The sequence below is a fragment of the Erpetoichthys calabaricus genome, chromosome 3 (genome assembly GCF_900747795.2).
Source record: "Erpetoichthys calabaricus chromosome 3, fErpCal1.3, whole genome shotgun sequence".
NCBI classification, from domain to species: Eukaryota; Metazoa; Chordata; class Cladistia; order Polypteriformes; family Polypteridae; genus Erpetoichthys; species Erpetoichthys calabaricus.
Window position 1 is genome coordinate 69,898,313 of NC_041396.2, and position 27,514 is coordinate 69,925,826.

Sequence of the window (27,514 nt, forward strand, 5' to 3'; positions counted from 1 at the left end):
TTGGCACTGCTCCTGCAGAGCTCAGGTTGCCTTTTTGCCACAATAATCAGTCAAGTATGGTTGGAAAACATTTCCCTAGCCCTCAGGGACACTTTAAAGATGATTGCAACATTATAATCCAGTCAAATCTAGTTTAGTTAGTCCTTCTCCATTGACTTTATTGCATTTTGCAGAGTTTGGCAATGTTCGCAAACACTTCCATGATTTCTCCAAACTCAAGGCAAAGCAAACACCATGGAGTTTGGTCATCACTACTAAGATTATGTTAATGAAGTGTGTGACTGAAAATCACTGGGAAAGCCATGTAATAAGACATGGCCTTTACCGATGACGTACAGATACGACTAAATGATATTAATAGACAATCCTGTCACAATCGTTGCTGACTGATCAAGCATAACATTCAAAATGATAATGATGAACTCCACCTCATGTCAACCATTGACATTTTTTTTTAAATTTGTCCTGAAAATGGCCAGTCTCAAATCAACTCACTGTTCTTATTGAGAATACTAGTTTACTGGTAGAAAAAGAGTTCAACGCATCCAATCCAAAAGTTTGGCATGGGTTTACAGATAATATTAGGCCTGCTTTCATCACTGTTCTTTTCAGACTGTTCAGGTTTACTTTCTTCTACATTTCACTGTATTTACAGAAGAAGAAAATAAGAACCGTATTGACAAGAACAGGCCATTCACTACAACATCGCTCATCAATTCCTATTCACCTAACTTGCAAAGTTTGTGATCCTTTAGCACAGTTTATCAAGTACATTGCTTTTTTTCTGAAACTTTTCACATGTAAATTTATTGTTTAGCAGAATGATAAAACTGTGGGCATACAATCAATTAATAAGTGAAACAAAATTGTAAGAATTGTTTAATTCTTAGAAATGTGTGTCAGTTTTGGTGCTGAAGTGTGACAATACCTGTCAATGCAACAGCAAGAAAACTATTGCTATGTATAATGCAACACCTATACACAAAATTATACAAATATTTTCTCAAATGGCAATTCAGAAAAACACCATTAGCACGTTTTTGTGTCAGATATCTCAGACTTCTTTGTAAACAGCATTTTCTTTTTTGCTTTTCAAGTGTTTGCTGGGTATCTCATAGTGACTACAGCTTTAGGTTCTCTAGTCATCTCTTTTGTAGCTTATGAAATAAAGCCCTTGAAAGGTACTTCAATGGAAATGCAAATGTGCTTACTATATGAACAGTGCAATATGTTCACATTAGAACACTGTTTAAAATTTTGAAAGTATTGCATAGTGAGTCCTTTTTAATTTCATCAGCATAAAGTCTGACTCAGCCACTTCTCCATTAACTAAGGTTTTGTATTGACTTATGAGGAACTGTGCATTTACAGAGTTTTGTTTTCAGAGTAACAGATGGGAGTTTTGAAGTGTTTTTCAAGCAATTCAATTGTTCTAGCTATCCGAGAAGCAATTGCTTTCAGCCAGCTGCTGTGGTAAAGAATGAGCGCATATGTGTGACGGACACTTAGTGTTAGCATGCTGATGCTGTCAAAGAAAGGTAGTAATCTAAGGAAAGGTTCTATGGGGTACTGGGATCTGTGCATTCAGCATTCACTGCCATAAAGTGCTACAGTTGCTTGGCATAACTCTCACTCTGGGCTACCAAAAAGGCTAAGTGTAGAACTCCATTTCATTTCTGTTCACCTCTCTATCAACTGTCTGAATTCATCATGAATCATTTTTAAATAAACACTCATACTGTGATAGGTTTGTGCTAAGCCTGTTATAATAAAACATTTCAACATCACAGAAACGTTAAATGACTAATGTTGTAGATGCTACTTAAATAATACCAAAATGTAATTCATTTGCAAAATTCCTTTAGCATTATAGCCTAAAAATTGAAATACACTAAGAATGTAAACACATTAACTTGTAACGGAAAAGAACTATATGTGGAACATATAAGGACTGTATCCAGGTACATCAACTGAAAACAAATTGACCTTTTATAAAAATGTTTCTGTTCTAGTGGGTTACTTTATAGGTTACCATCTCAACCTACCTTATACATTTAGTTCTCAGACATTGGTTTTACACATTTTTACCCAGTATCTAATTAAATAATGAACAATAAATATTGAGTGGCGCAGTACTAGTGCTGCTGCCTCACAGTAAGGATACCTGGGTTTGCTTCCCGGGTTCTCCCTGCGTGGAGTTTGCATGTTCTCCCCGTGTCTGGGTGGGTTTCCTTCGGGTGCTCTGGTTTCCTCCCACAGTCCAAAGATGTGCATTGGTGGTCCTAAAATTGTCCGTAGTGTGTGCTTGGTGTGTGTGTGTGTGTGTGCCCTGTGGTGGGCTGGCTCCCTGCCCAGGGATTTATTCCTGCCTTGCGCCCTGTGCTGGCTGGGATTGGCTCCAGCAGACCCCTGTGACCCTGTGTTAGGATATATAGATGGGCAGATGGCTCTGATCATGGGTGTGTGGCTTAGATGTGCAATGTACTGGTGACCGGTTCAAGATTGGTTTGTGCCTTATACCTGATGCTACTGAGGTAAACGCTGGCTTCCTGTGATCCCAAAGGCAATTTACAGGTTCAGTTTTTAGCATATTTGCTTACAAACGTGTTTTTTTGCAGTAGGAGTACAGGCATATTAAATGAATTGTTCAGGGTCACATATTCACAGTGTCTTAGCCACTATTCCACTATGTCTGAATATGGTGGTACAGTAATCCGCATTGGTATATCACACCTCCAGAATGCATGATTCAAATGTCTATGTGGAGTTTACACATTTCTCAATGTTTGCTTTCACTCGTCCAGTTTTCCTCTTACAACTCAAAGACTTGATTTAGGTAAACTGGTCACTTTTAAGAGGCCCTATACGAGTGAGTTTGTCTGAGTGTCCCCTGCGATGGACTGGCTCATCTGAGTCCTGCCTTGCATCCAGAGATACTAGGGTAGACTCCAACCACTCAGCAGCATTAAATTGGTAAAAGCAGGTTCAATAAATAGACAGAGTGGAATCCTAAACAGGTGATTTTGTTTTTCTTCAGTGGCATATTTCACAGACTGGCATTGCAATGAATTATCTACACGTTTGCAGATGGTGTGAACACATAAGGAGAGGTCTGAAAATTGAAAGTACATCTTATAAAAAGGATATAGGAATTGTAGTGGACTAGACACTATAAATTGCCAGACAGTGTTCAGAAGCCATTAAGAAGGCTAACAGAATGTTAGGTTATATAGCACGGTGTGTGGAGTACAAGTCTAAGGAGGTTATGCTTAAGTTTTATAATGCACTGGACAGACCTCATCTGGAGTGCTGCATGCATTTTTGCTGATCAGGCTGCAAAAAGGACATAGATGCGCTGGAAAAAGTCCAGAGAAGAGCGACTAGGCTAATTCCAAGGTTACAGGGAATTAGTTATGATGAAAGCTTGAAAGAGCTAAGCGTTTTCAGTTTAAACAAAAGGAGTCTAAGAAGAGACGTGACTGAAATGTTTCAAATTGTGAAGGGAATTTGTACAGTGGATTGAGACTGTTACTTTAAAATTAGTTCATCAAGAACATAGGGACACAGTTGGAAGCTTGTTAAGGGTGACATTAGGAAGTTTTTCATCACACAGGGAACCACAGACATAGACATAGCCATAAAGTTAGTGACCAACCAGTATGGTAGACAGTAGGACTTTAGGGACTTTCAAAACCAAACATGATGTTATTTTGGCAAGATTAAGTGGAATGCACTGGAGATCTTTGTTGGACTGAATGGCCTGTTCTCACCTAGATTGTTCTAATGTTCTAATAGTTTAGTAGCTATTTTTTACTTGGTTATTGTATTGGCACACAACTTTCTGTTTAGTCTTATCAATTGACATACTTAACTTTTTCATAAATGCTAAATTTTAGATTGTTATTATTTCATGCCGCATATTACTTTTTATTGTGTCTGATAATGGTGTCTTTTCTGTTATAGTCACTTATATGTATTATGGGCATTTTGCCATTTTTTCTAAAGTAACTACTTCTACTAAAAAATTACATTTACATCCCCAAAGGTCTAATTAAGATAATATGAAACATAATACTGCACAGATTATTATGTAAAGCCTTTTTAAACCTCTTAAAGCAAAAATGACAGAATACTTATGGAAATTACACATTTTTATTGAAGCTGTTCTTTTGAACAACTAGGCCTATCTATACAGTGATCTGAAACAATGTACATTAAGTCTGTGTTAGCGTGTCTGGTGAATAAAAAGGTCAGTTAAATCTGGATTGAAAAATAAAGATAAAATTAGAAATTTCATCGTGCTAAAAATTGCTATAGAGCCTAGATATTAATATTATAGGATAACAGTGCATTATTAGGAAACTGATGCATGTATATACTTACTAGACACTTGCTAGACATGTGCGTTCATTCATCCATTTTCATACCTGCTATTATTCTGCTATATATCATAATGTATTCTGGCTATGCTGGGAATCTTTTCTGGATGAGATGGCTGTGCCTAACTGAGCGCACACACACACACACACGCACACACACACACATTCTCTCCCTTTCACTTTAATGTATCTAATCAACTTTAGACTGCAAAGGAAAACTGTTATCCTCTGAGAAACACATCTAAACATGGGAAGGGCATCCCAGCCAGCATTCAAAGCTCTTAATGTAAAAATGGCACCAAGCTGTATAAAGTAGCAATATTTGCAGCTGCTCCTATTACTGACACTGTGATCATTAGGTGACACAAGGACAAAGTGATTAATGCTGCTGCTTCATATATCCAGGGAAATTAGGTCTGCTTCCTGAACTAGTCATAAGTAAAAGATGTGAATGTTATCTTAACTCATGCCTCTAAATTATTCAGGTGTTTTAGAATGTGGGTGCATCCTGTACATCACCGGGGCCTTCTTAGGCAATCTCCAGTTCCCCATAGTCCCATAATGAATACAAAATATCAGAAAATGTATTAAGCCTATCTAACGTAATTCAGTATCTCAGAGCATATTTTGATAGCATCAGGAGTAGGGACTCAACCTGTTCATCACAGGAAACACTTGCTCACGCACACACACACACACACACACACACTGACAGAAGGGCAAACTGGAACAGGCATTTAACCTAACATACAGTGGATTCAGAAAGTATTCAGACCCCTTCACTTTCTTCAAACTTTATAAGCATTGTATTTTAAGTTTAATTTTAAATGGATACATTTGCCATCATTGCCCATCAACTACACTCAATCAAGCTAACCCATAATGACAAAGTGAAAACATTTTGTCAGAAAGGGTTGCAAATTATTAAAAATCAAAAACTGAAATCTTCCATATTCCTTATATAAGTATGCAGAACTTTTACTATGTTATACCTGTTTGCCAGAATTCATTTTGAGATGTGCCTAGGACCTTGATTGGAGTTCACGTGTGGTAAATTGAATTGACTGGACATTGTTTTAAATGGCAGACATCTGTGTATGCCAGGCTACACAACTCACACAGCATATCAGGACAATAAACAAGACATGAAGTCCAAGGAACCCTCTCTAGACCATCACAATATAATTGTAGTGAGGCATAGATCGGGGCAAAGGTAAAAAACATTTTTAAAGCTTTGAGTATTCCCAGGACCACAGTGGCCTCAGTAATTGTGAAATGGAAGATGTTTGGAAAAAACTGTACTCTAGAGAGCTAGAATTAGATATCCACCCAAACAGAGTAAATAGTCAAGAAGGACTTTGTTCGAGGATTTGACTAAGAACCCAATGGTCTCTCTAACAGACCTCCCAAAGTCCTCTACTGAAATGGGGCAACCTCAAGTAGGAGTCAGTCAATCAGGAATTTATGGTAGATTGGCTAGATCTGGCAAATGCCAGCCCACCTTGGAAATTTCCAAATGCATTTAAAGGACTTTAGTCTGAAATTACAAAAATTGAACTCTTTGGGCAGAACTCCAAGCACTATGTCTGGCGAAGATCAGGAAGTTCTCAACACCTGCCTACTATCATATGTAAAGTGAAGCAAGATGGTAACAATATCATGCTATTAGGGTGATTTTTCAGAGGCAGGGACAGGGAGACAGATCAGAATTATAGGAAGGATGAATGCAGCCAAATACAGAGGGGTCCTTAATACTAGAATTACCAGAGCCTACGAGAAAACTTGTAAACCCGGCCCACCTTAAATCTGTTCGCACCTCTCCATCAGAAAACAAACAGCGTCAGATCAGGTGTGAATTTACGCTGGCGCTGTTACTTAGAGTCAGATCAGGAGAGGCGGGGGGGGGGGTTAGATTGTGATCGTGATTGAGAGAATAAAACTGAAAAAAGCTAACTTTTACAAGTACCATAAATTTATACCCAATGTCCCATATATTTGTCTCTTTCTTTTTTTTTTTTTTTCTCCGTGCTGCATCGACATCGTGCACGAGGCATGAGCATATTCAGTGCAGCAGGAACAATGAATAAAACTGAATAAAAAAAAATAAAGTGACAGTGACATACGAAGAAGGCAGATTCCCCAGTGTTTGTGTGTCAGCTTTTATCCATCCAGATCAGAGAATGTCTAGTTCCATTGCCTCAAAACACCACTCACATCTACAGTTACTCCCAGTTTCAAATAAAAACTAACAGCGTCAGCTCCCCTTAGTATGTATTGTGATCGTGACTGAGAGAATAAAAGTGAAAAAAAAAGGTAACTTTCACAAGTCCTACAAATGCAAACCGTCTGTTACAGACGCAAACCAAATGTATGTGTGTACTGTATAATATTAACAATAAGAGCAGCTCACTACTGAAAACAGTAAATACAGGAGACAGTCAGGATCAAATTGGGAACTCTTGATTATGTCCTCAAATCTTTCCGCTACACCACAGAAGCTGTTGTATTGTCCTTGAAACTCTTGTGAAAGTGTTTATTTGATCTTTGGACTTCAGGCTTCACATATTGTATAGTTTATGCCTACATTTTGTCATTTACTACTAAAATATGAAAAAGTTTCTGTTTTAAAAATGTGTTTACACAGATTACTGTAGAAACAGAACACACATGAAATGCATGTGTTCCAAATTATGATCTATTATTTCCACTCTAAAACTCCAGCAGTTCACTCCCAGAAAATCAAACAAGGCATGAGCTGGGAGAACTTTGTGAACTTTCTGTGACGGTGGGGGGGTGGAATAGCTGGCTTCTTGCTGCTTAACATAATCGGCACATTTACAGGACAAAAGACGCAGACGGAAAAGTGCGAACGGATTTAAGGTGGGCCGGATTTATGAGTTTTCTCCTAGGCTCTGGTAATTCTAGTGTTAAAGAAAACCTGCACCAGAGTGCACTTGATCTCACATTGGGGTGATGGTTCACCTTTCAGCACAACAATGACCCAAAGCATACAACCAAGACACCACTAAATTGGCTTCAGTACAAGCCTCTGATTGTCCTTGAATGGTGCAGCCAAAGCCTAGAATTAAACTCCATAGAATATTTCAGAAAAAGACCTGAAGATGGCAGTTTATGGTCTGTTTCCATTCAATCTAACAGAGTTTGAGAGGATTGGCCAGGAAGAATGGGATAAACTATACAACTGTTTGTGTGCTAAGCTTGCAGAGACTTACCCAAGAAGACTCAAAGCTCTACCTGCTGCCAAAAAGGATTTTACAAAGAACTGAATTAAGGGTCTAAATGCATATACAAATGAGAGACATCACTTTTTGATTTTTAATAAATTTGAACCATTCTGCAAACATGTTTTGACTCTATAATAATGGGTTATTAAGTGTAGATTAATGGGCAAAGATGGCAAGTTTGTCCATTTAAAATTAAACCTAAATGCAATAAAATATGCAGGAAGTGAAGGGTTCTGAATACTTCCTTAATTCACATTACATGTCATTGGGGAAGTAGAAGGAAATCCATAAACAACACAGGGAGAATTTGTAAACTCAACACAGGCAGCAACTGGATTTGAACTCCTCTGTACACTGAATATGTAATTTAGGCCTCACTACTGCCATGCAAAAATGTATGATGATGAAAATAATAATTCTATTCTAATAAGCTACATTCATTCATTTCAAAACATAATGTACATAATTTACGACTCAACAATAATATATGTCATAAATCTTAACATTTAAAATGTAGATAACACTTTATTATTGGTAGACTTTTCATCTAAAAAATAGCACTAGGAAAACAATTTCCCTTCTACTGAAAGTTTATCAGTACCTCTACAAAAATAGAACATAAAACATTCCATAAACATTAGAATTTAAAAATGTTTTCCTGAATTTAATAAAACATAAACTTGATTAATTGTAGTTATTATTTAATGAAAATAAGCCCATGATTATGCTGGCAAATTAGAGGCAAACTAAAGCTATCTTGCTAATAACAACTGCATATAATTATGTTTATTATAGAATTGCCACAGAGACTGATAAGATGCTTCTACCCTCATAAATCTTTTAATAACACCCATGCCATTTTCCATCTTTGAAAAAAAAAATACTAATCTATTAGTATTTTTAGTGTTTCTGACTGCAGATGAAAAAAAACAGGCTTTTTATTTCAAGTAGATTTTTTTCAGTTCCCCGTAGATAGGATATAGCTAATAATTGCCAAGCCAAAAGGAAAAAAAAATCATTGTGTCTTTCTAATGCAGCCATGAATAGAAAACTCTTGAGGCCTGAAGAGATAAAACCCAAAACAAAAGGACCCTGAATTGCACGAGCAGTGGTCGTAATAGCTGTAATTATCAGCAGGGGTAGCAGCTTGCACTCTACACCCAATACTGAGTGAAGTAAATGATGTCAGGGGGAAAGTGTGAATTAGTCCTTGGGAGCTCCTGGCTATTGAGCATTCATTTGTAAAATACTTGGATGACCCATCCACACTGGCCTTTTTCTCCCACTAACAACAGCTATCTAGCTGTCTCGGTAATGGCTGCATTAAAAAGGCTGCTTTGGAGTTGCCTCTTGCATTACAATGTATGGTAATAATACAGATAAGAATGATCTAAATTATAGAACTAAAGATGGCATAGCTTGGATTCATTTGGGCTGTAACTGCTGTAACGAATGCAAGCAACATGGCAAGAGGAGATAAAGTAACATTATACAGTTTCTTAAAAGAGAAAAGGTATGCAAAATAGTGACAAACAAGGCTACTGCTTCAACCTCCATTTAGCAAAAAGGCAGCGGGGCTTGTTTTATGAGTCTGAACCTAATAGCTATTTATTTTTGTTAGTCTGAACAGAATAAAAATGGTAATGAAACCCATGTGTTCTATTGGGACATTTTTCTGGGCACACTATTGTAAATCTGACAGCTAAATCTTAATTGCCTTATATTATTTTACCATCTTTTAATCTTAAAGATAATTGAAGGATTTGTCCTTTTTTTCATGCTGTAATGCTCATGAGGATAAAGAAGGTCTCAGCACGGTAGGCACCTGTCACAAACACGGTGAAGGGCTTAGCTCATCTGTGAAAGGAGGAGGGAGTCTGGGGTAGCAACCAAGCCAATTTTGCACTGTAAGATTTTTTACAGTCTTTAAAACACTCGACCATTTGACCAGTATGAGGATGCATAAAGCTGGGGCAGCTTGAATATGAGCAGGAATGGATGTGTTTTAAATTTGGGAGGGCAGAAAGCATTATTAGTGTGGAACAAATGTGGTTAACAATACTAACTTTGAGACTAACTTTGTTGCTGTGGTTCTTGTTCCACCTCTGGAGAAAGACATGTACTCAGCAGCAGTTATATCATGATCATAACATGAGGAATTCTTTATACAGTACACGGGAAGGAAGGGACTGTATGTCCCAGGTCCCATTACTTCAGGGTGAGGAAATACACCACACTAATAGGTAGTATGCCAAGCAAAGCTGTAAACGGTTGCTTTTGATGAAATGACAGATGTTTTTTGTGGTTTACCCTGCTGAAGGAAAGGCCCTGCTCCTTCATGAAACCCTTCGTTACCAAAAGGCACTATAAAGGAGCGGCTGGGTGTAATGAGGGCACCTGAAGGAACAGGAAGGAGTAACTACCTGGGCTAGCCTGAATCAGGAACAGGTAGGGAAATTATCCCTTAACTCTAGATAATATGACATTTCTAAATGTTGTTTATTTAAACATGCTTGTGCTTATATTTACTCTGTGTATTTACAGACATATTTTGTGCAAATTAGAAGTATAAAGAAGTTTGAAAAACTGCTTTTAGTAGTTCATTGTCATAGGGAAAGACAATAATCCAACCAAATATTATTACTTTAACTTTTAAAATATATTGTTTTTGAAATTGTAATTTTCACTGAAGGTGTTCAGTGAGGGCCTTTCTAATAGTTTAGTGTCTTATTTCATACTTTTCACATTTGGCACATTCATCTCTTATTGTGATGTAAAACAAAAAGCCACCTTGGTCACAAACTGCCACAGTATACAGGAATTTGTGAAGTTTCTAGACAGATAATTTCTAAAAATAAATTAAACACGAGAATGTGTCTGCAAGCCGTTTATTCAATCTGAGTTATGTATTGTATTTATTGTTACTCATACTTTATCTCAAAATGTGTAACACAGTAATACGTACTGCACTATCAAAAGAAGTGTGTTGGATATACAAGACGTATTGGTAGACTTGTCAATCGAAAGTCAATTGCCAATTAAGTGTTGAGCTTTGATTTACATTCTGATTATATGGCAGAAAATTTGCATGCTATACTCAAAGTATCATATATAATGTATGCTTTCCATCCATCCATTTTCCAACCTGCTGAATCTGAACACAGGGTTACGGGAGTCTGCTGGAGCCAATCCCAGCCAACAGTGGGTGCAAGGCAGGGACCAATCCCGGGCTGGGCGTCAACCCACTGCAGATAATGTATGCTTTGTGATTTATATAGGAATTGAAATATTGTATATTAAAACTACTTTCTTATCTTACGCTACTGCATAAAAGTAAATTTTGATTGATTCAGTGATGCAGACAGTAAGATGAATTTAAATATCTATGCAAGACGCTCCTATTAGCACCAATGCACCTTACTATCTAGAGTCTGGACAAAATGTTTTTATTAGCTGGATACCTATCTCACCAACCGACTCCATTTAAATTTATAAGTGTGCATTTCCCAATTATGGTGAATTCTACAGTAAGCATAAGGGCCCAACATGAAAAATTTTGTGAACAGACTTAAGGAATTCATGATTTTCTCTCAAACAATTATATATTGGTTGATTCAAAGTAAAAAAATATATATATATATTGTAAAGGCAGATAGGATAGTTTATAAAAAAATAACATGATAACTATGTTTAACTTGATAAATATATTTTAGCTACAAAATCTTTAGCTAATTCTTTCCTCAAGGCTAAGAGAAATACTGCATTTTCAAATTCACTTGGTACTTCTGCTATTTAACAATTACAGCAGTGCCAGCTATCCCAAGACAGAAATGAAAAGTGATCATTCCCAAAAATTAAAAGATAAAAACAAAAAATTACACACAGGAAGACATACCACTTTGATTACTTAAACATATTAATTCCTGAATAAAAATTCATTTAAATTTTACATTACAATTAAATCAGCTAGCTTTATTGTAATATTACTGCCAGAGGATGAGAGGAGCACATCCTCCTCTTGTTATTAATAAGTATTATTCATTTTTATGAAATCAAAATCCATAACCTGCCTGTTTAATTGACTGAATGACCCAGCACCAGGAAGAAACATCCAGATTCCTGATAGGAACATCCATACCTATGTGTCATTTGACCTGGATCACACTCCATTTTTTAAATACTGATTACCCGGAAATGTCTTCCACTTCAAACTTCAATATTCTGTACCGGGCCATATCTGTTTTGGCTTTAGCGGACAGTGTTGAAACCAAATCCTTATCCTCAAGGCTACCACTATCTGACCAGCACTAAAACCTGGCCTTTTTAATCTGTACTGCCCTTAATAGCATCCATTGAAAATGTACAACTTAAGACCCTTTTCTCGACTCCTTTGAAAAGGTATTTAGAAGTGCATTTCTTTTTTATGATAGGTAAATGAGTTAACAATAATAATACTTCTGTTTTCTTTGTACCTTGTTGTGGTGTCTTATCTATATAAATAAAATTGTAAGCTATTATGTCTGTTAGTTCATCAATCATTCAAAAACACCTGAACTGATTTTCATGAAATTTTGTCAGTGTGCTTGGCCCAAATACAGGCTATATGGTGTATCGGAGAGAGTGGTTGTAATGAAGGGACTCCTAAAATTAGTGTTAACACAAGGAGTACAGTTCTCAACAGTGCACTATGTCTGATGGCAGGATACTGTTATCAGCGTGCGCAGAATTTTGTACCGGCCAGAACAGGATCTCATCAAGTACAGCGTTTAATCTGGATAACAATTTCATTGTGTCACTAGATTACAGCTTTTGTCTAAGAGTACCTTTTTTGTGTTCTAGGGTTGTGTTTAGCAATGTCTTATTTCCAAAAAACAGTTTTTTGTTTTCCTCTGGATCCTTTTCTAAAAATGATGCATCCAAATAGGGTCCGTGGTGTTTACAAACACATAAGGAGCAATTCTCCTTTCTTGAAACACTCCAAAACTCTAAAACACCCTTTTTAGTGGTTGCAAAATTGCACGTGAATTTCATGAAAATGTACGCAAAAGGAAACTCACCTATTTTGCTCATCACTACCTATTATTTCATATTGTTATATTATAGGCAGACTTAGAAAATGGATGAATGGACATTATACATAAACAGTGGAGCAAAATTTAGACTTCTGGACAAGGACAGTGGCAGCCTGCTCTGCGCTGGTTAAAATGTGCACATAGGAGTTTCAATGCACTGTGTACATGAAACAATTACTCTGTAATGAACTGCTGACACTATATTTTTTGATCAAAGATATACTTACATTTTGGAAAAATAAATTTTTTTTTTAGCACATTGAAAGTCACCTTTCAGAATACTGTAGAAAGATAAGAGATGAGACACAAAAATAACCAGACTGGGCTTGGGGCTTTCCTAGAAAACCTTCTGGAGGTCAGAAGAATGTGAATCATAGAACTGTATCCCCTACTACACACCCTCTCAAACCGGCTAGGTATATCCTGTGAATAGCCCAGTCAGTATTTGCACAACAATCACTACAGGAGTTGCCGCCATAATGTCGGGTGAAAAAATCGAACAGTGAATCAACATTAAATTTCTCACAAAATCGAACAAAACGGCCACAGAAACTTATGAAATGATAAAAATAGTGTACAGTGATATGGTGTCTCGCACACAAGTTTTTGAATGGCACAAACATTTCAAGGAAGGACAAGAAAATGTGGAAGATGTTCAATGCCCAGGTCACCCACGCTCGCCCCGGACAGATGAAAACATTGAAATGGTTTGAAATGATCGTACTGCTTTATCTGTAAAGCAGTTTTTGACTGACAAAAACATTTCTGTCCTCTATCATTCTCCCCATTCGCCTGATTTAGCTTCCTGTGATTTTTACTTGTTCCCAAAAATCAAGTGACCTGAAGGAAACACATTTTTATTCAATGGATGAAGTGAAGACAGAAACGGCAAGCCTGTTGAAGAGCCTCAAGCAAGAAGACCAGCATTGTATCAATCAATGGAAGATACGTATGGAGCAGTGCAGAGATCAGGAGGGGGAGTATATAGAAGGTGACAATGTTTAGAATGCTGTGATTCAGCAATAAATTTTTTTTTTTACCAATCCGGTTATTTTTGTGTCTCACCTCGTAGAATGACCAAGGATAGCATTAATAACTTTTACTATTTTTTGATGGTAGGAATTTGTTAAAGTCCATTTTATGATGAGGCAATTATAATTGTTGGCTTTGATGCCAATACAGTGTCTTGTTTGACAAATTTAAATCAGCATTGAATGAATCATCTTTTAATCATCTTTATAACATTATTGAAAACCATGACTGGTGCTGTCTTCTATAATAATACAGAGACCTTAACCAATGCCTGTGAACTCTAATTTCCTCATGACCCCCACCCCCCTACTGTAGATGCTTTACATGATCATAGGATTCAGTTATTCAGCACTCCATCTGGTTTATTAAAGTGTGATTAAACATCTATTCATGAAACACAATAAACCATAAACTATAGAAATAGCATTCATGGTTCCAACCCAGCAAGGAGTTACAGTTTTTAACTCATGGAAGCAGACTAATTGATATTTATCAGAAATGTAGTGTAAATGATGTAGGGGACATTAGTATTTTAGCCAGCAATGACAAAATTGTCAACATTTAAATAACACATTTGCTTTCTTAATTTACAGTAACCCATTATAAAAACATACCATGGCAATGCCAGGTACTCTAGCTAGTACAACAAAAACCTTGATTTATTAAGTTATTATACGCTTAATAACTAATGTATGTTCAATCAGTTTTTAAGCTGCCAGCTCAAAATTTGGAGAAATTGTAATTCCCTTACACAGTGCTTTTTTTGTTATTTTTTTTTATCTGATTTATTTAATCATTTCCAAAAGCAGTTTCCAGTGTCAAGGATGAAGGACTGTAAACATGAGCTCAGGCTCAGTAGAGGCTCCAGTGGAAGCCAGAAGTACGCAGTTTGATGTATAGCAACCAGCTGTTTCTCTGTAGATATTTCAAACCATTTCAGTCCACATGTAATGGTAACCATCCCAGCTTTTAGTCTTTAATTCACTCATTCCCCTCAAGAAAATTATATAAATCTTTTTTTTTCGTAGTCTTCACATTTTTATTTTTTCAATATGTGGTTTTACAGAAAACTGAGCACTTTCTGTTCCCTTTTAAATAAAAGCTGAAGATTTTGCTTTGACAACCTGCAATTCTAAGCGTGGGTATGTGTACGAGTGAGTCCCATGGTTGGTTATGTTATGTTATTTTACTTTATCTGTCTGCCACAACTGTTGTGCAACTATCTTTTCTTGCTCACCTATTTTTAGAAACACAAGTCATCACAGAAATAAACTGGAGCTCTACTGTATATCACATGGAATACTGCAGGAGCTATCTTTGCTGGAGTATTCCTGGACAGTCTCACTGAGTAGAGACTGTTTTTAGCCCACATATTTCCCAAACAAAGCAGAGGAAACATTGCAGTATACCAGGAAGCTTCAGCCAAAACCAATCAATAAACACCAGCACCACCTACTACACATGCCTCTAGACTTTCAACAGTTTGTAGTTACAAACCTGTTTTTCCGTCTAAAAGCTGTGTTTAGCACAGAAGAGCAACAGTAAATGATTAATGTGCGCTCCTCCCAACACATCACGTTTCATCAAGTGTTCAAAATATGTCAGTTTTGTATAAATGGCTGAAGGCCATTTGCAGTCAGAACTACTTACTATCAGAAATTAAATTTACAACACATGGTACTCATCTTGTAAGACTGGTAATGTTGACATATGTAGTTAAGATCCAGGGCAAAATTTACAAAATACAGTACTTGAAGACATCTGTTTACAAAATGAGGCTAGATGGAAAATGAATATCCAATTTACAAAAAAAAAATTTTGATTTGATGGAATAATCAAGTATCCCTTTCCTCAAATACGTTTTGCCTTACCCATCCCATGCATGCAGTACTTGCATAGTCTGTTGCGCCTTGGCTTTTCTCTTCAAATAAAGTATATGAATCATCTTCTCTTAAAGTATTTCTTTCACATTCTATCTATCTATCTATCTATCTATCTATCTATCTATCTATCTATCTATCTATCTATCTATCTATCTATCTATCTATCTATCTATCTATCTATCTATCTATCCACAGTGTCTTAGCTGCTCTTTCTTTCTAGCTTCTTAGTTTCCTACTTCTTTTTTCGTTAATACAGCAGCTCTAGGGCATGACTTAATGTGGGCAGATATATGTAATTATTGGTGAGAATAGGTATCAAAATCTGTCCTGGAAGGAACATTTTTGGATTTCTTAGTCCATAAATTTCTTTGTCAATGAACTTCTTAAAAACTGCTCAGACTAAACAAAATGAACATTCTGTATGTGCAATATATACTGTATATCACTAAAATGACAATATATTGTGAAAGATGAAGAAGTGCAATGCAGGTATAAACAAAAAAAATGCCTTTTTAATCTTGAAGTAATCATGAATATGCTGAAGGCTCACAACCAATGGGTGGTCAGGTGGAACTAAGGAAGTGGCATAGCAACAGTTTACAGTTGCTATTAAGAGCACAACAACAAGGAACTGAATGCTTATGAAAATATAAGCATGCAGTGGGCTAACTAGCATTAAATTTACCTGTTAAAGACAAGTAAGTGCTTAGTAACTTTATATGGAGCAAGAGGTAGTACTTTATTTATCGGCATAGCTCCAAGGTTTACATCTCTTCTAAGCAGTGCAAAGCAAATGATAAAATTTAAAATAGTAACAGATTCACTTTATTCAGCTAATTACCTCTTGGGCTCATGTCTAAAATGGATCATTCACATGATATTTATAAGATAACAGTGGATAACCTGCTCAGACCTGCTTAACCCACTTCTGGGTCCCCATGGGCCATAGCCTTTACCAGAAGCACTGGGTAGGAGGCAGGCATGCCACATCATAGTGGGGCTCAGTCACACACACATCCATGCTTACAGTCACATGGGGACAGTTTACAGTTACCAGGCAATTAAGACACATATTTTCTTTGTAATGTGAGAGGAAAAAAAGAGAACATAGAGAAAAACTACACTGACACAGGTGGAATGTGCAAACTCCAGATAGACAACAGCTGTGTATGGAATTCAGAATCCATAGGGAACACTCATGGGCATACTAAACATAACAAAAACATGTCCAAAGAGGTATGGAAACAAAATGCCTGATTGTTTTCATTAGACTATCTATACTGATTATATCTCTCAGTATTTCAGCTGTAATTTCAAGATACTTAAAGGAAATTTGTTTAATAAAAGTGACAATTGCCATACTTTTTTCTAGTTGGACTTGTGTTAAATTGTTTTTAAACTATTTTTAATTTGAAAGAAAGCAATAACTCATATATATGCTCAGGATGAAGAGTACTGAAGAAAGATAATGGAGGGTGCTGAGGCTCAGTCTATCATGGCAGAATGAGATCATCGACTGTCAGTCAGAACAAACAGGGTGCTGATCGTCTTCAATTTTTGTTTCTTTTTTGCAGGAACAATAAACTTTAATCTTTTCAATATGGTTTAGCTTTACATAATTTGTACATAACTTAATTGCAAAAATATTAAACTGTGACCAAATACCCTACTACTTTTTGGTCTTTTGTTTCACAGCAGTAAAGAACTGTTGCAGCATGGCACAGAGACAGTAAATGGGGTGAGCAATAGCAATGCCACCACAGAAACAAAAAACGACATAAAAACATGTGTAATAATAAAAGACCAGTAATGGCGCACTGCACGATAACATGCAGTGAATACACTTGCCTTGAGCATTCATAATGGTCATACTCTTTCTCTGTACGTTTAGCATTTGTTTGGTCAGACGTTGATGCGCTTGCTGCTTTCTGAGCAGCTCTTCTTTTCTCCATCCTAGTGGCCCGCTTCTTCTCTTCATTCGTCGACATCTTTTCATGTTAAAACTGGTTAAGTCAGTGTTTGTGTTGCAATTACTTAGTACGTTTTCCTTAATTTTTCACTTAAGCTGGTCCTTAAGTCTTCAATCTGCCTCAAGAATGATTTAAGATATGAAGAGGTAGGATAAGTGACAGCGGAGGTTGTGGGGATGAGAATGGCGCCCGTACACATGTGCTGCACGGCCGCCCTGCTGGCTGCTGCCAAGAGTTGATTCTACAATAAAATAAAATAAAAATAAAAAGATTAATAACCTTGGAGGTCAATCATCACCCTGAAAGTGGACAGACAAACGAACATCCGTAGCGTATTATATATAAAGATGTTAACAGTTATGACAACATAAGGTCTTTTGCTAGTTGCTTCTAGTTTGATTACTTCTTTCTGCTTACACTTCTTGGCTGATTTATTTTGTCAAATTACACTCCTAGTTTCAAATGGAAATCACTGCAGTTACACCATATTTCAAAACAATCATCATGCTGTGCCACTGCTCACACCTACATTGGTTACAATTCTCAACATTCATACATTTTTAGTTTTTCTAGGCAACAAACATCTTTCTGATTATAAAAAGACTACAAAAAATGCAAAATGTTGAGACACTGGTATCACATTAGATCTCAACTGGCTAAACTACAGTAGCTTTTTTCTAATGAATTATCAGTAAAACTGCTATTAAAATAAAAACCCAACAACACCAATGTTCAAGTAAACCTGCCAACGCTGACTACCCATGGTGACTTCTTGCTGTCCATTGTCTTGCCACAGCATAGTTTTTTTTTAGCTTTGTGTATATACAGTAAATCTTTCCTTGGTCTTCCTTTCAGAGCACCATCTGATATAACATTTAAATCAATTGATTTTTTAGTTCATTATTCTCTATTTTTTTGTTCCAGGTCCTTTTCAAGCTCTTCCAAGTACTGTATGTGTCAATGTTGCTTACAATTTTTCTCTTGTATTTCTTATCTGAATTGTGTTGTACTGGTGAATCTGACTGTTTGATACTGTACTGAAATCTTATTTAATCTGCAAAATGCTTTGTGATAATGATTACTATTAACACAACTGTATAAAATAAAAGTTGAGGTGTACATTTTATTGTGAGATTAAACAAACTCTTAATTCACCTTCCTAACAGAAATTAAAAAATAGTAGCCTGTACTTTGACTTCAATGTGCATTAGAAAGCACAGTATATGCTCCTTTGAGCAATCTCATACAATAGCTTGCATCTGTTGCTGAGTAGAAATAAAGCTCTGCCAGGGCTGGTTCTGTTATAAGATATGATCTTACTTGATCAGTTAAAATAATGGCTATGGCACCACTTAATGCAAGAACCACAGTGACATGACGGTTGCCTTCCTGTCACAGTATGTCTTTAACATTTTGATAATGGCACTTAGAAGATAAGCATTGCTTTCACTTTATACTACTTATCTTTTTATTATGGCAGGTGGTAGCTGGATGTTGAGGATTTTGTTTTTATCTTTTACTGGTTTATATTCCTTCAGTTTTTTCAATATAAAATGGTATACAAAGCTTGAAAGTATATTATAATGGACTTGATAAATAGAACTTTATCCCTTACAAATAAATTAACACAATAGTTTTGGTTTGTGTGCTGTTTTTATTGTTGAGATGATGCTTAAGGGAAAAGAATAAAGCCATAGAGTTTATTGCATAAAACACACAAATGATGTAAATAAAATGGGCACAGGAGCATACTGACCCATGGAAAAATTTAATAATACCTGAGTAAATATATTCCTCGCTTGCTTTCCTGGAAAGTGAATTTTGACTTCCTATATTTCTTGTACCATTAATGTTTATGAGATAAAAAGGAAGATATTGCCTCTGAAGTAACTTGGATTTAAATTTAATATACTGCTTTATTTTAAATGTACTGAAATTCCTTCTAAAAAAAGTGAAGGAAACAAATAATATGCAGCAATTTACCAAGAAACAGGTGAATTAAGTGTATGTAATGGTATTTATCCAGTGAGCAATAGCAAAGAAAAAAAAATGTATTGAGCTCTACCACACAAAATACAGGAATATATATTTTCTTCTTTTCAATACAGGCAAATCATAAAGTAATTTACATTTAAACAGCTGGAAATGTAGTCTGGGAGGCTGCATGATGCTGCACCCTATAGATTCTCAATCTTATCTTCTGACAGTCAGTTTATTCCTCATTATGGTTCTACCCTTGTTACAAAAGTATTTTTCTACTGTATTTCTGACATCTCTATTGCGCTTTTTTTTTTACTTCCAATAATACAGTGCCCATAATGCTTACAAGAGTTAATTTATTTGTTGCTGACATTTATAGTTCAGGAAAATTAGGCTATCAGATTTTATTTATCATCGTTCTTTTCCATTAGTTGACATCATAAAACAACTTTAATATACAAAGACAATTTATTAGTCAACAAAAGTATTCTCATTAATGTTTCACACTAGACTTGGTTTATAACATCAGCTAGGATTAATAATTAGGCTTTGAATTAAGAAGATGGAGGGTTTATACTGCATTGCTTATATATTATTTGCAGCATGTTGTGAATGTTCTTTACTAGTTAGGAAGATTTCTGCATTATTATGTACTGTGATGCAGTGGAAGGCATGGTGGCACAATAACTAGTCCTGCTATCCCTCATTTTCTAGAAACATAGTTCAGATCCCAGCCAGGCTGTGCAGAACTTGCATGTTCTCCCTATCCTTATTTTGCAGGGCTTTCTCAGGATAATGCTGTTTCCTCCTCTGCCCCTTTAATGTGGGTGTTAGATTGACTGTCAGATTTCAATTGGCCCATTCTAAGTAAGTGTGCCCACTAATGAACTGGCATCCCATTTTTGGCTCATTTATGCTGGCAGAGGCACAAGCCCCTTGTGACTATATAATGAAGAATTCAGATTGAAAGAATTAATGGTTAGATATGAACACAGTAGGTGGCGTGGGTTTAGTTTAATGTTGTGCCATCTCTGAGGAGCTAACATAATCTCTGATGATCCGTGGTGCTTTTTCCAGTGGAATTCCATTTGTTTCAACATCCCAAAGACATCCTGTCAGGCCATTTAGCATCTCTAAATCACCCACATATCTAGATACTGATATACCATACCAATATTACAAAAAGGTATGAATACAGCATTTGATAGAATTATATGGCAGAACAATATTTAAATTAATAAGTAATGTTTTAACACAAAGCTAACAGAACATGATACTTCAGCAGCTTCTCTGTAAGAAGTTATTCTATAAATATAATAATAAGCTTTCCATTAAAGGTAAAAGCATTTTGTGAAAAAGAAGTCAAACAGAATAGAGTTAATAGGATTAGTTTGTACAGTATGCAGGTATGGTATCTTTTGCTACTTTGGTTTACAGATTTTATAACATTATTATAAAAACTTTTTAAATTGCCTGTGTTCTTCTTACGTCAATGCTGATTAATGTGCATTATTATTATATGTGGTTGATGCACAAGAAGATGTCCACAAGATGTAATCTTGCCTGAAGAAGGGGCCTGAGTTGCCTCGAAAGTTTGCATATTGTAATCTTTTTAGTTAGCCAATAAAAGGTGTCATTTTGCTTGGCTTTTCTCTAGCAGTTTACAATGAATTCAGCATGGTGTCACTACATAATGATTTTACTTTAGTATATTATTAGCTATAGGGACTTAACTTTTTATGAATAATTGAATTATTAGATTTGTAGAAGAATGGCATACCAAACTTTTAATTTACTGTGCATTTATAAAAATCAATTATAATTTGTATGATTACTCTTGTGTTCCCTTAATTAATTAGCTATACTAAAGCTGCTAATGTGAGATGTGTTACAACAGCGATCATGATCAGTCAATGACCAACTTGATCCCAGCATGCTGAATTTTGTTAAAGACATTATTAAAAGGGGTGGCACGGTGGTGCAGTGGAGTTTATATGTTCATGGTGTTTATATGTTCTCCCCGTGTCTGCGTGGGTTTCCTCCCACAGTCCAAAGACATGCAGGTTAGGTGGATTGGTGATTCTAAATTGGCCCTAGTGTGTGCTTGGTGCGTAGGTGTGTGTGTGTGTGTCCTGCGGTGGGTTGGCGCCGTGCCTGGGATTGGTTCCTGCCTTGCACCCTGTGTTGGCTGGGATTGGCTCCAGCAGACCCCCGTGACCCTGTGTTTGGATTCAGCGGGTTGGAAAATGGATGGATGGACATTACTAAAAGTTGATTGTTTACGCAACTTACCAGGGATGCTATCTTACACAAACAAACTCACCAACATCTGCCTGTAATCCATCCTACTCAGAATTTAAAATATAATTTTAATGATGTTTGATATTTATATAGCCAATGTTGCACTGTGTGACTTCTAGTCATAGGATATTTCAGACTGCAATTACCGATATCATTTCTGGATCTTGTCATTTTGCATGACTGAAAATCATTGGGGATGTCCAATTTACTGACTATGTGCCGACCTTCCAGCACAGTTGTGTTGACCTCTTTTTTTGACAGCCAATAGTGTACTTCCTGAAGGATCCAGTGAAGGGTTAACAGGTACTTCGAGTTTAGCCAATATTTCTGCCCTCTTTTCTTTTTTCTATCCTGTTGTGGTACACAAAATACCAGACACCAGAAAGATAGGTGACTCTTATGTTCGTGAGATTCCGCATTGCTGCATTATATGGACTGTTATTACGGATTAGCATTCATTGTTTTTCGGCTAATGCACACAGAGCACACCCCTTCAACTAACAAGTCGCGGACTAGCTTGAGTGAGTATGTCACAATACACGAGTGGCGGTCACTGGAGTGTGCCACCGACTGCCTCCATCTTGCATTATATTATGCAAATGAAGGCTACGACTGAAAATTGCTGCAAAAGCTATCTAATGTGACACTGCCTTAAGATGTAGAGATCCTTGAGAAAGATTTTATTTGCTACATTGTTATTTACACAAATTTGTTTTCAAACATCAGAGTGCATTTTCAGTATTCTACATTTAACTTTTCAAGACATTTTCTTTCTAAACTTATTTATACATCCATTGGTTTATCAACCTGCATAATTCAGTTCAAGGCAGTGGTGTCTGGAGCCTAGGAAGCAACCTTGGATGGGACACCAGTTCATCAACTGTTCAGTTCATTAACTGGCTGATTTACACATTCTGCCACTCAGCCATAGTAGCCTACTTTAAAGTTTTTGAGATATTCAGTCAGACAGAAGGAAAACATGCGCACTCCATACCGTGACTTTGAACCATGTGCCAGGGATGTGGGGCAGTGCTAACCACTAAACCAACAGAGTAGAAATACATTTTTTTTTTCCATTTATTAACTAGTGTGTGATATACGTACAATTACTTGGAGAACTGAAGTTAAAAGGTTTTTGATGTACACATATAATTTGTATTTACTTGAATCCATTAAATAATACAAAATTATAATAAAATCAGACAGATACACTTATGGTGAGATTTGCATTTGTTAAGTTGAGCTTTCAGGTCCTGAGCCACAGCCACGGCATCACACTTCCTTATTCTCTAAAATGCAATACTGCTTGTTTTGTTAAATTCAAAGAAGTGTTGTTTATTTGTTTATATTCATTAACATTAATAATTCCGCAAAACCAATTATGATTTATGTATTGAATTACTTTTTGGTGGGGAAGGGCAGTAAAGAATAGAAAGGAAAGAAAATTTGTTATGAGAGAAAAAAATGTTTTTGTATTAAATGAATGAATTGCCATGGGACAATGTCTTCATTTTACTAGCAAATCAACTGCTGTGATTTGATGAATATAACCCACTTAAGTAATGCACAGTGAACAAAACCCAGTGATTAAGTGAAGTACTTATAACACCGCACGCCAGGTCATAACTTATATTCTCATCAATCTACATGACAAACTCATTGTTCATAATCATATACTAATAAAAATTCCAGGTAGTTGTTCTGCATTATAGGGATAATTATCTTCATTATCTTCGGGTGCCTGTATCTTTTCCAAGCCCATTTGTAGATATGAAAAAAATGCTTTTATTCTGTACAGTAGTTTTCATTGCCCTCACAATAGCTGAAAAGCTTTACATAAATAACAAAAACATTAAGGAAATAAATTGGCATGAGTTTATGTATAAAATACAAAAAATCTATAAAACCAAATTTGCAACAGCCCCACACAGACACTGACTCTTAATCTTATTCGAGTACAGAATTCTTTAGTGATTATACATTATACTCCTGTTCAAATAATGTTAAGAGTATACCGGATCTGAATATGTTCATACTTAGGAGCCAGCCATAGGGGTAATGTTCATTAGCAGGAGCTTTGGAGCCTTGCACTAGACCTAGTATGGTTAAGCCAAAAATAGTTATTTGGAGCTGCATGTGGATTTATTAAGAAACAAGGCAAATGGTTTGGTGCTAAATGTGATGTTAGTGAGGTGATAATGGTCGATGTAGATGAACTAGTTTCCATCACTGAAAGCTTATTAGGAAAATGGAATTCCTTCCTTGCAACACCCAGGGCAAGGCTTTGGATTCAGAAATTCATGGCTTAGTGCTGTAAATGAGGTCTACTCAATGCAAATGTAAATTAGAATGAGATAAAATGCATCTATACTTCATTCATCAATTCAGACTATTTGTTCATCTTAACAGGTACCACTATCATGCAGTGATTATACAATACAATACAATTTTTGTATAGCCCAAAATAACACAAGAAGTGTTGCAATGGGCTTTAATAGGCCCTGCCATCTGACTGCCCCCCAACCTTGACTCTCTGAGAAGACAAGGAAAACCTCCACCCCCCCCCCCCCCCACCAAAAAATGGAAGAAACCTTGGGAAAGGCAGTTCAAAGACAGACCTCTTTCCAGGTAGGTTGGGCATGCAGTGGGTGTCAAAGAGAAGGGGGTCAATACAATACAATACACAGAACAAAACACAAGTAATCCTCAATACAATATAACAGTAAAATAAAAATATTACAAGTACAGAGCAGAATTTAACTGTAGATGATATCACATAATATGACTTGGATTTGTTTAGAATCCTAGAGACCTCAGCCATCAAGCTGCCTCCCCCAACTGATTAGCACTTACCAGTCTGAGTTCAGATCCCACACCTTGGATACACCAGTTTTCTTCCCATATCCAAAAGATGTGCATCTTAGGTTAATTGGTGTTTCTAAATTGGCTCCCATATGAATGTTCATGTTGGTGTCTATATGAGTGTTCCCTGTGGTGGAGTGGCTCCCTGTCAATGGGTGATTCATATCTGATACTACTGGGTGTGCTTCACACAAACTCTGAATTGGATTAAGCAGTTTTGAGAATATTATGTTTTTTTAGGCGCGATGGATGTTATCCTCATATGGTACTAATGACTCTAAACTCCCACCCATATCACAAATATTAATTATCTGCAGGGAGGTGACAGAAGTATACTTCATGATTTTTAACCTATATGATAAACTGTTATTGTATATGAAGAACTGACATTTTTTATTTTTATCATTGCTGGCAGTCAATAAAAATCAGAAGTGGTAAACCTTTAAATGAACTTTGACTTAAAAAGATCATGCCAGGCCAGTGGGAATGTTTCATGGTTAGGTGCTTTGAATTAGTTACAGTATATTAATATAGCCTTTGGTTAGGAGGGCCTTAAGGGTACATTTGAAACAATTCCACTGGCTCCTCTGGATTCTTTGACTTCAGATCATTTGTGAAAAGAGGACTTATCTAGGGAAATGGAAATTGGGTATTATGATACAGTAGGCTGTCAAGCACGGTTGATTCTGCAGGCTCATGGATTTCATTCTGTGTGTGTTTTCCTTGGTGATAACACTGGGTTTAGTGTGTCAATCCTTCCCAGTTGATGCAAAGAATGGCCTAAAGGCTTCTTTTTATCGATTGGGTGAGACTAATCCTGAATAGCAGCTACTTTTTCTACCGGATTTGATCATACCCTCACCAATGGTATATCCCAGCTTGTGTACCTCAGTCATGACTCAGGTAGTTTAAAGATTTTTTTATGCTGTTGTCCCTCTCCTCTCAATGTTCAAGTACCATTATGTTTTTTTGTGGCACAGATTCATATTACAATACAATACAATACAATTTATTTTTGTATAGCACAAAATCACACAAGAAGTGCCGCAATGGGCTTTAACAGGCCCTGCCTCTTGACAGCCCCTCAGCCTTGACTCTCTAGATAGATAGATAGATAGATAGATAGATAGATAGATAGATAGATAGATAGATAGATAGATAGATAGATAGATAGATACTTTATTAATCCCAAGGGGAAATTCACATACTCCAGCAGCACCTTACTGATACAAAAAAACAATATTAAATTAAAGATTGATAATAATGCAGGTAAAAACAGACAATAACTTTGTATAATGTTAATGTTTACACCCCCGGGTGGAATTGAAGAGTCGCATAGTTTGGGGGAGGAACGATCTTCTCAGTCTGTCAGTGGAGCAGGACAGTGACAGCAGTCTGTCGCTGAAGCTGCTCTTCTGTCTGAAGATGACACTGTTTAGTGGATGCAGTGGATTTTCCATAATTGATAGGAGCCTGCTGAGCGCCCGTCATTCTGCCACAGATGTCAAACTGTCCAGCTCCATACCAACAATAGAGCCTGCCTTTCTCGCCAGTTTGTCCAGGCATGAGGCATCTTTCTTCTTAATGCTGCCTCCCCAGCACACCACCACGTAGAAGAGGGCGCTCGCCACAACCGTCTGATAGAACATCTGCAGCATCTTATTGCAGATGTTGAAGGACGCCAGCCTTCTAAGGAAGTAAAACCGGCTCTGTCCTTTCTTACACAGAGCATCAGTATTGGCAGTCCAGTCTAATTTATCATCCAGCTGCACTCCCAGGTATTTATAGGTCTGCACCATCTGCACACAGTCACCTCTGATGATCACGGGGTCCATGAGGGGTCTAGGCCTCCTAAAATCCACCACCAGCTCCTCGGTTTTGCTGGTGTTCAGGTGTAGGTGGTTTGAGTCGCACCATTTAACAAAGTCATTGATTAGGTCCCTATACTCCTCCTCCTGCCCACTCCTGATGCAGCCCACGATAGCAATGTCATCAGAGAACTTTTGCACATGGCAGGACTCCGAGTTGTATTGGAAGTCCGATGTATATAGGCTGAACAGGACCGGAGAAAGTACAGTCCCTTGTGGCGCTCCTGTGTTGCTGACCACAATGTCAGACGTGCAGTTCCCAAGACACACATACTGAGGTCTGTCTTTAAGATAGTCCACGATCCATGCCACCAGGTATGAATCTACTCCCATCTCTGTCAGCTTGTCCCTAAGGAGCAGAGGTTGGATTGTGTTGAAGGCACTAGAGAAGTCTAGAAACATAATTCTTACAGCACCACTGCCTCTGTCCAAGTGGGAGAGGGATCGATGTAGCATATAGATGATGGCATCCTCCACTCCCACCTTCTCCTGATATGCAAACTGCAGAGGGTCGAGGGCGTGTTGATCCTGTGGCCTCAGGTGGTGAAGCAGCAGACTCTCCATGGTCTTCATCACATGTGATGTCAGAGCAACAGGCCGGAAGTCATTCAGCTCACTAGGACGTGATACCTTTGGGACTGGGGTGATGCAAGATGTTTCCTAAAGCGTCTCTAAGAAGACAAGGAAAAACTCCCAAAAAAAAACGTTGTAGGGAAAAAAATGGAGGAAACCTTGGGAAAGGCAGTTCAAAAAGAGACCCCTTTCCAGGTAGGTTGGGCTTGCAGTGGGTGTCAAAAGGAAGGGGGTCAATACAATTCAATACACAGAACAGAATATTCTGCCATGTATTTGTATTCTGGATTTTGTGTCAAGGTAATATGAATTATAGTAAACCAGTAACGACGCACTGCACAATAGCGTG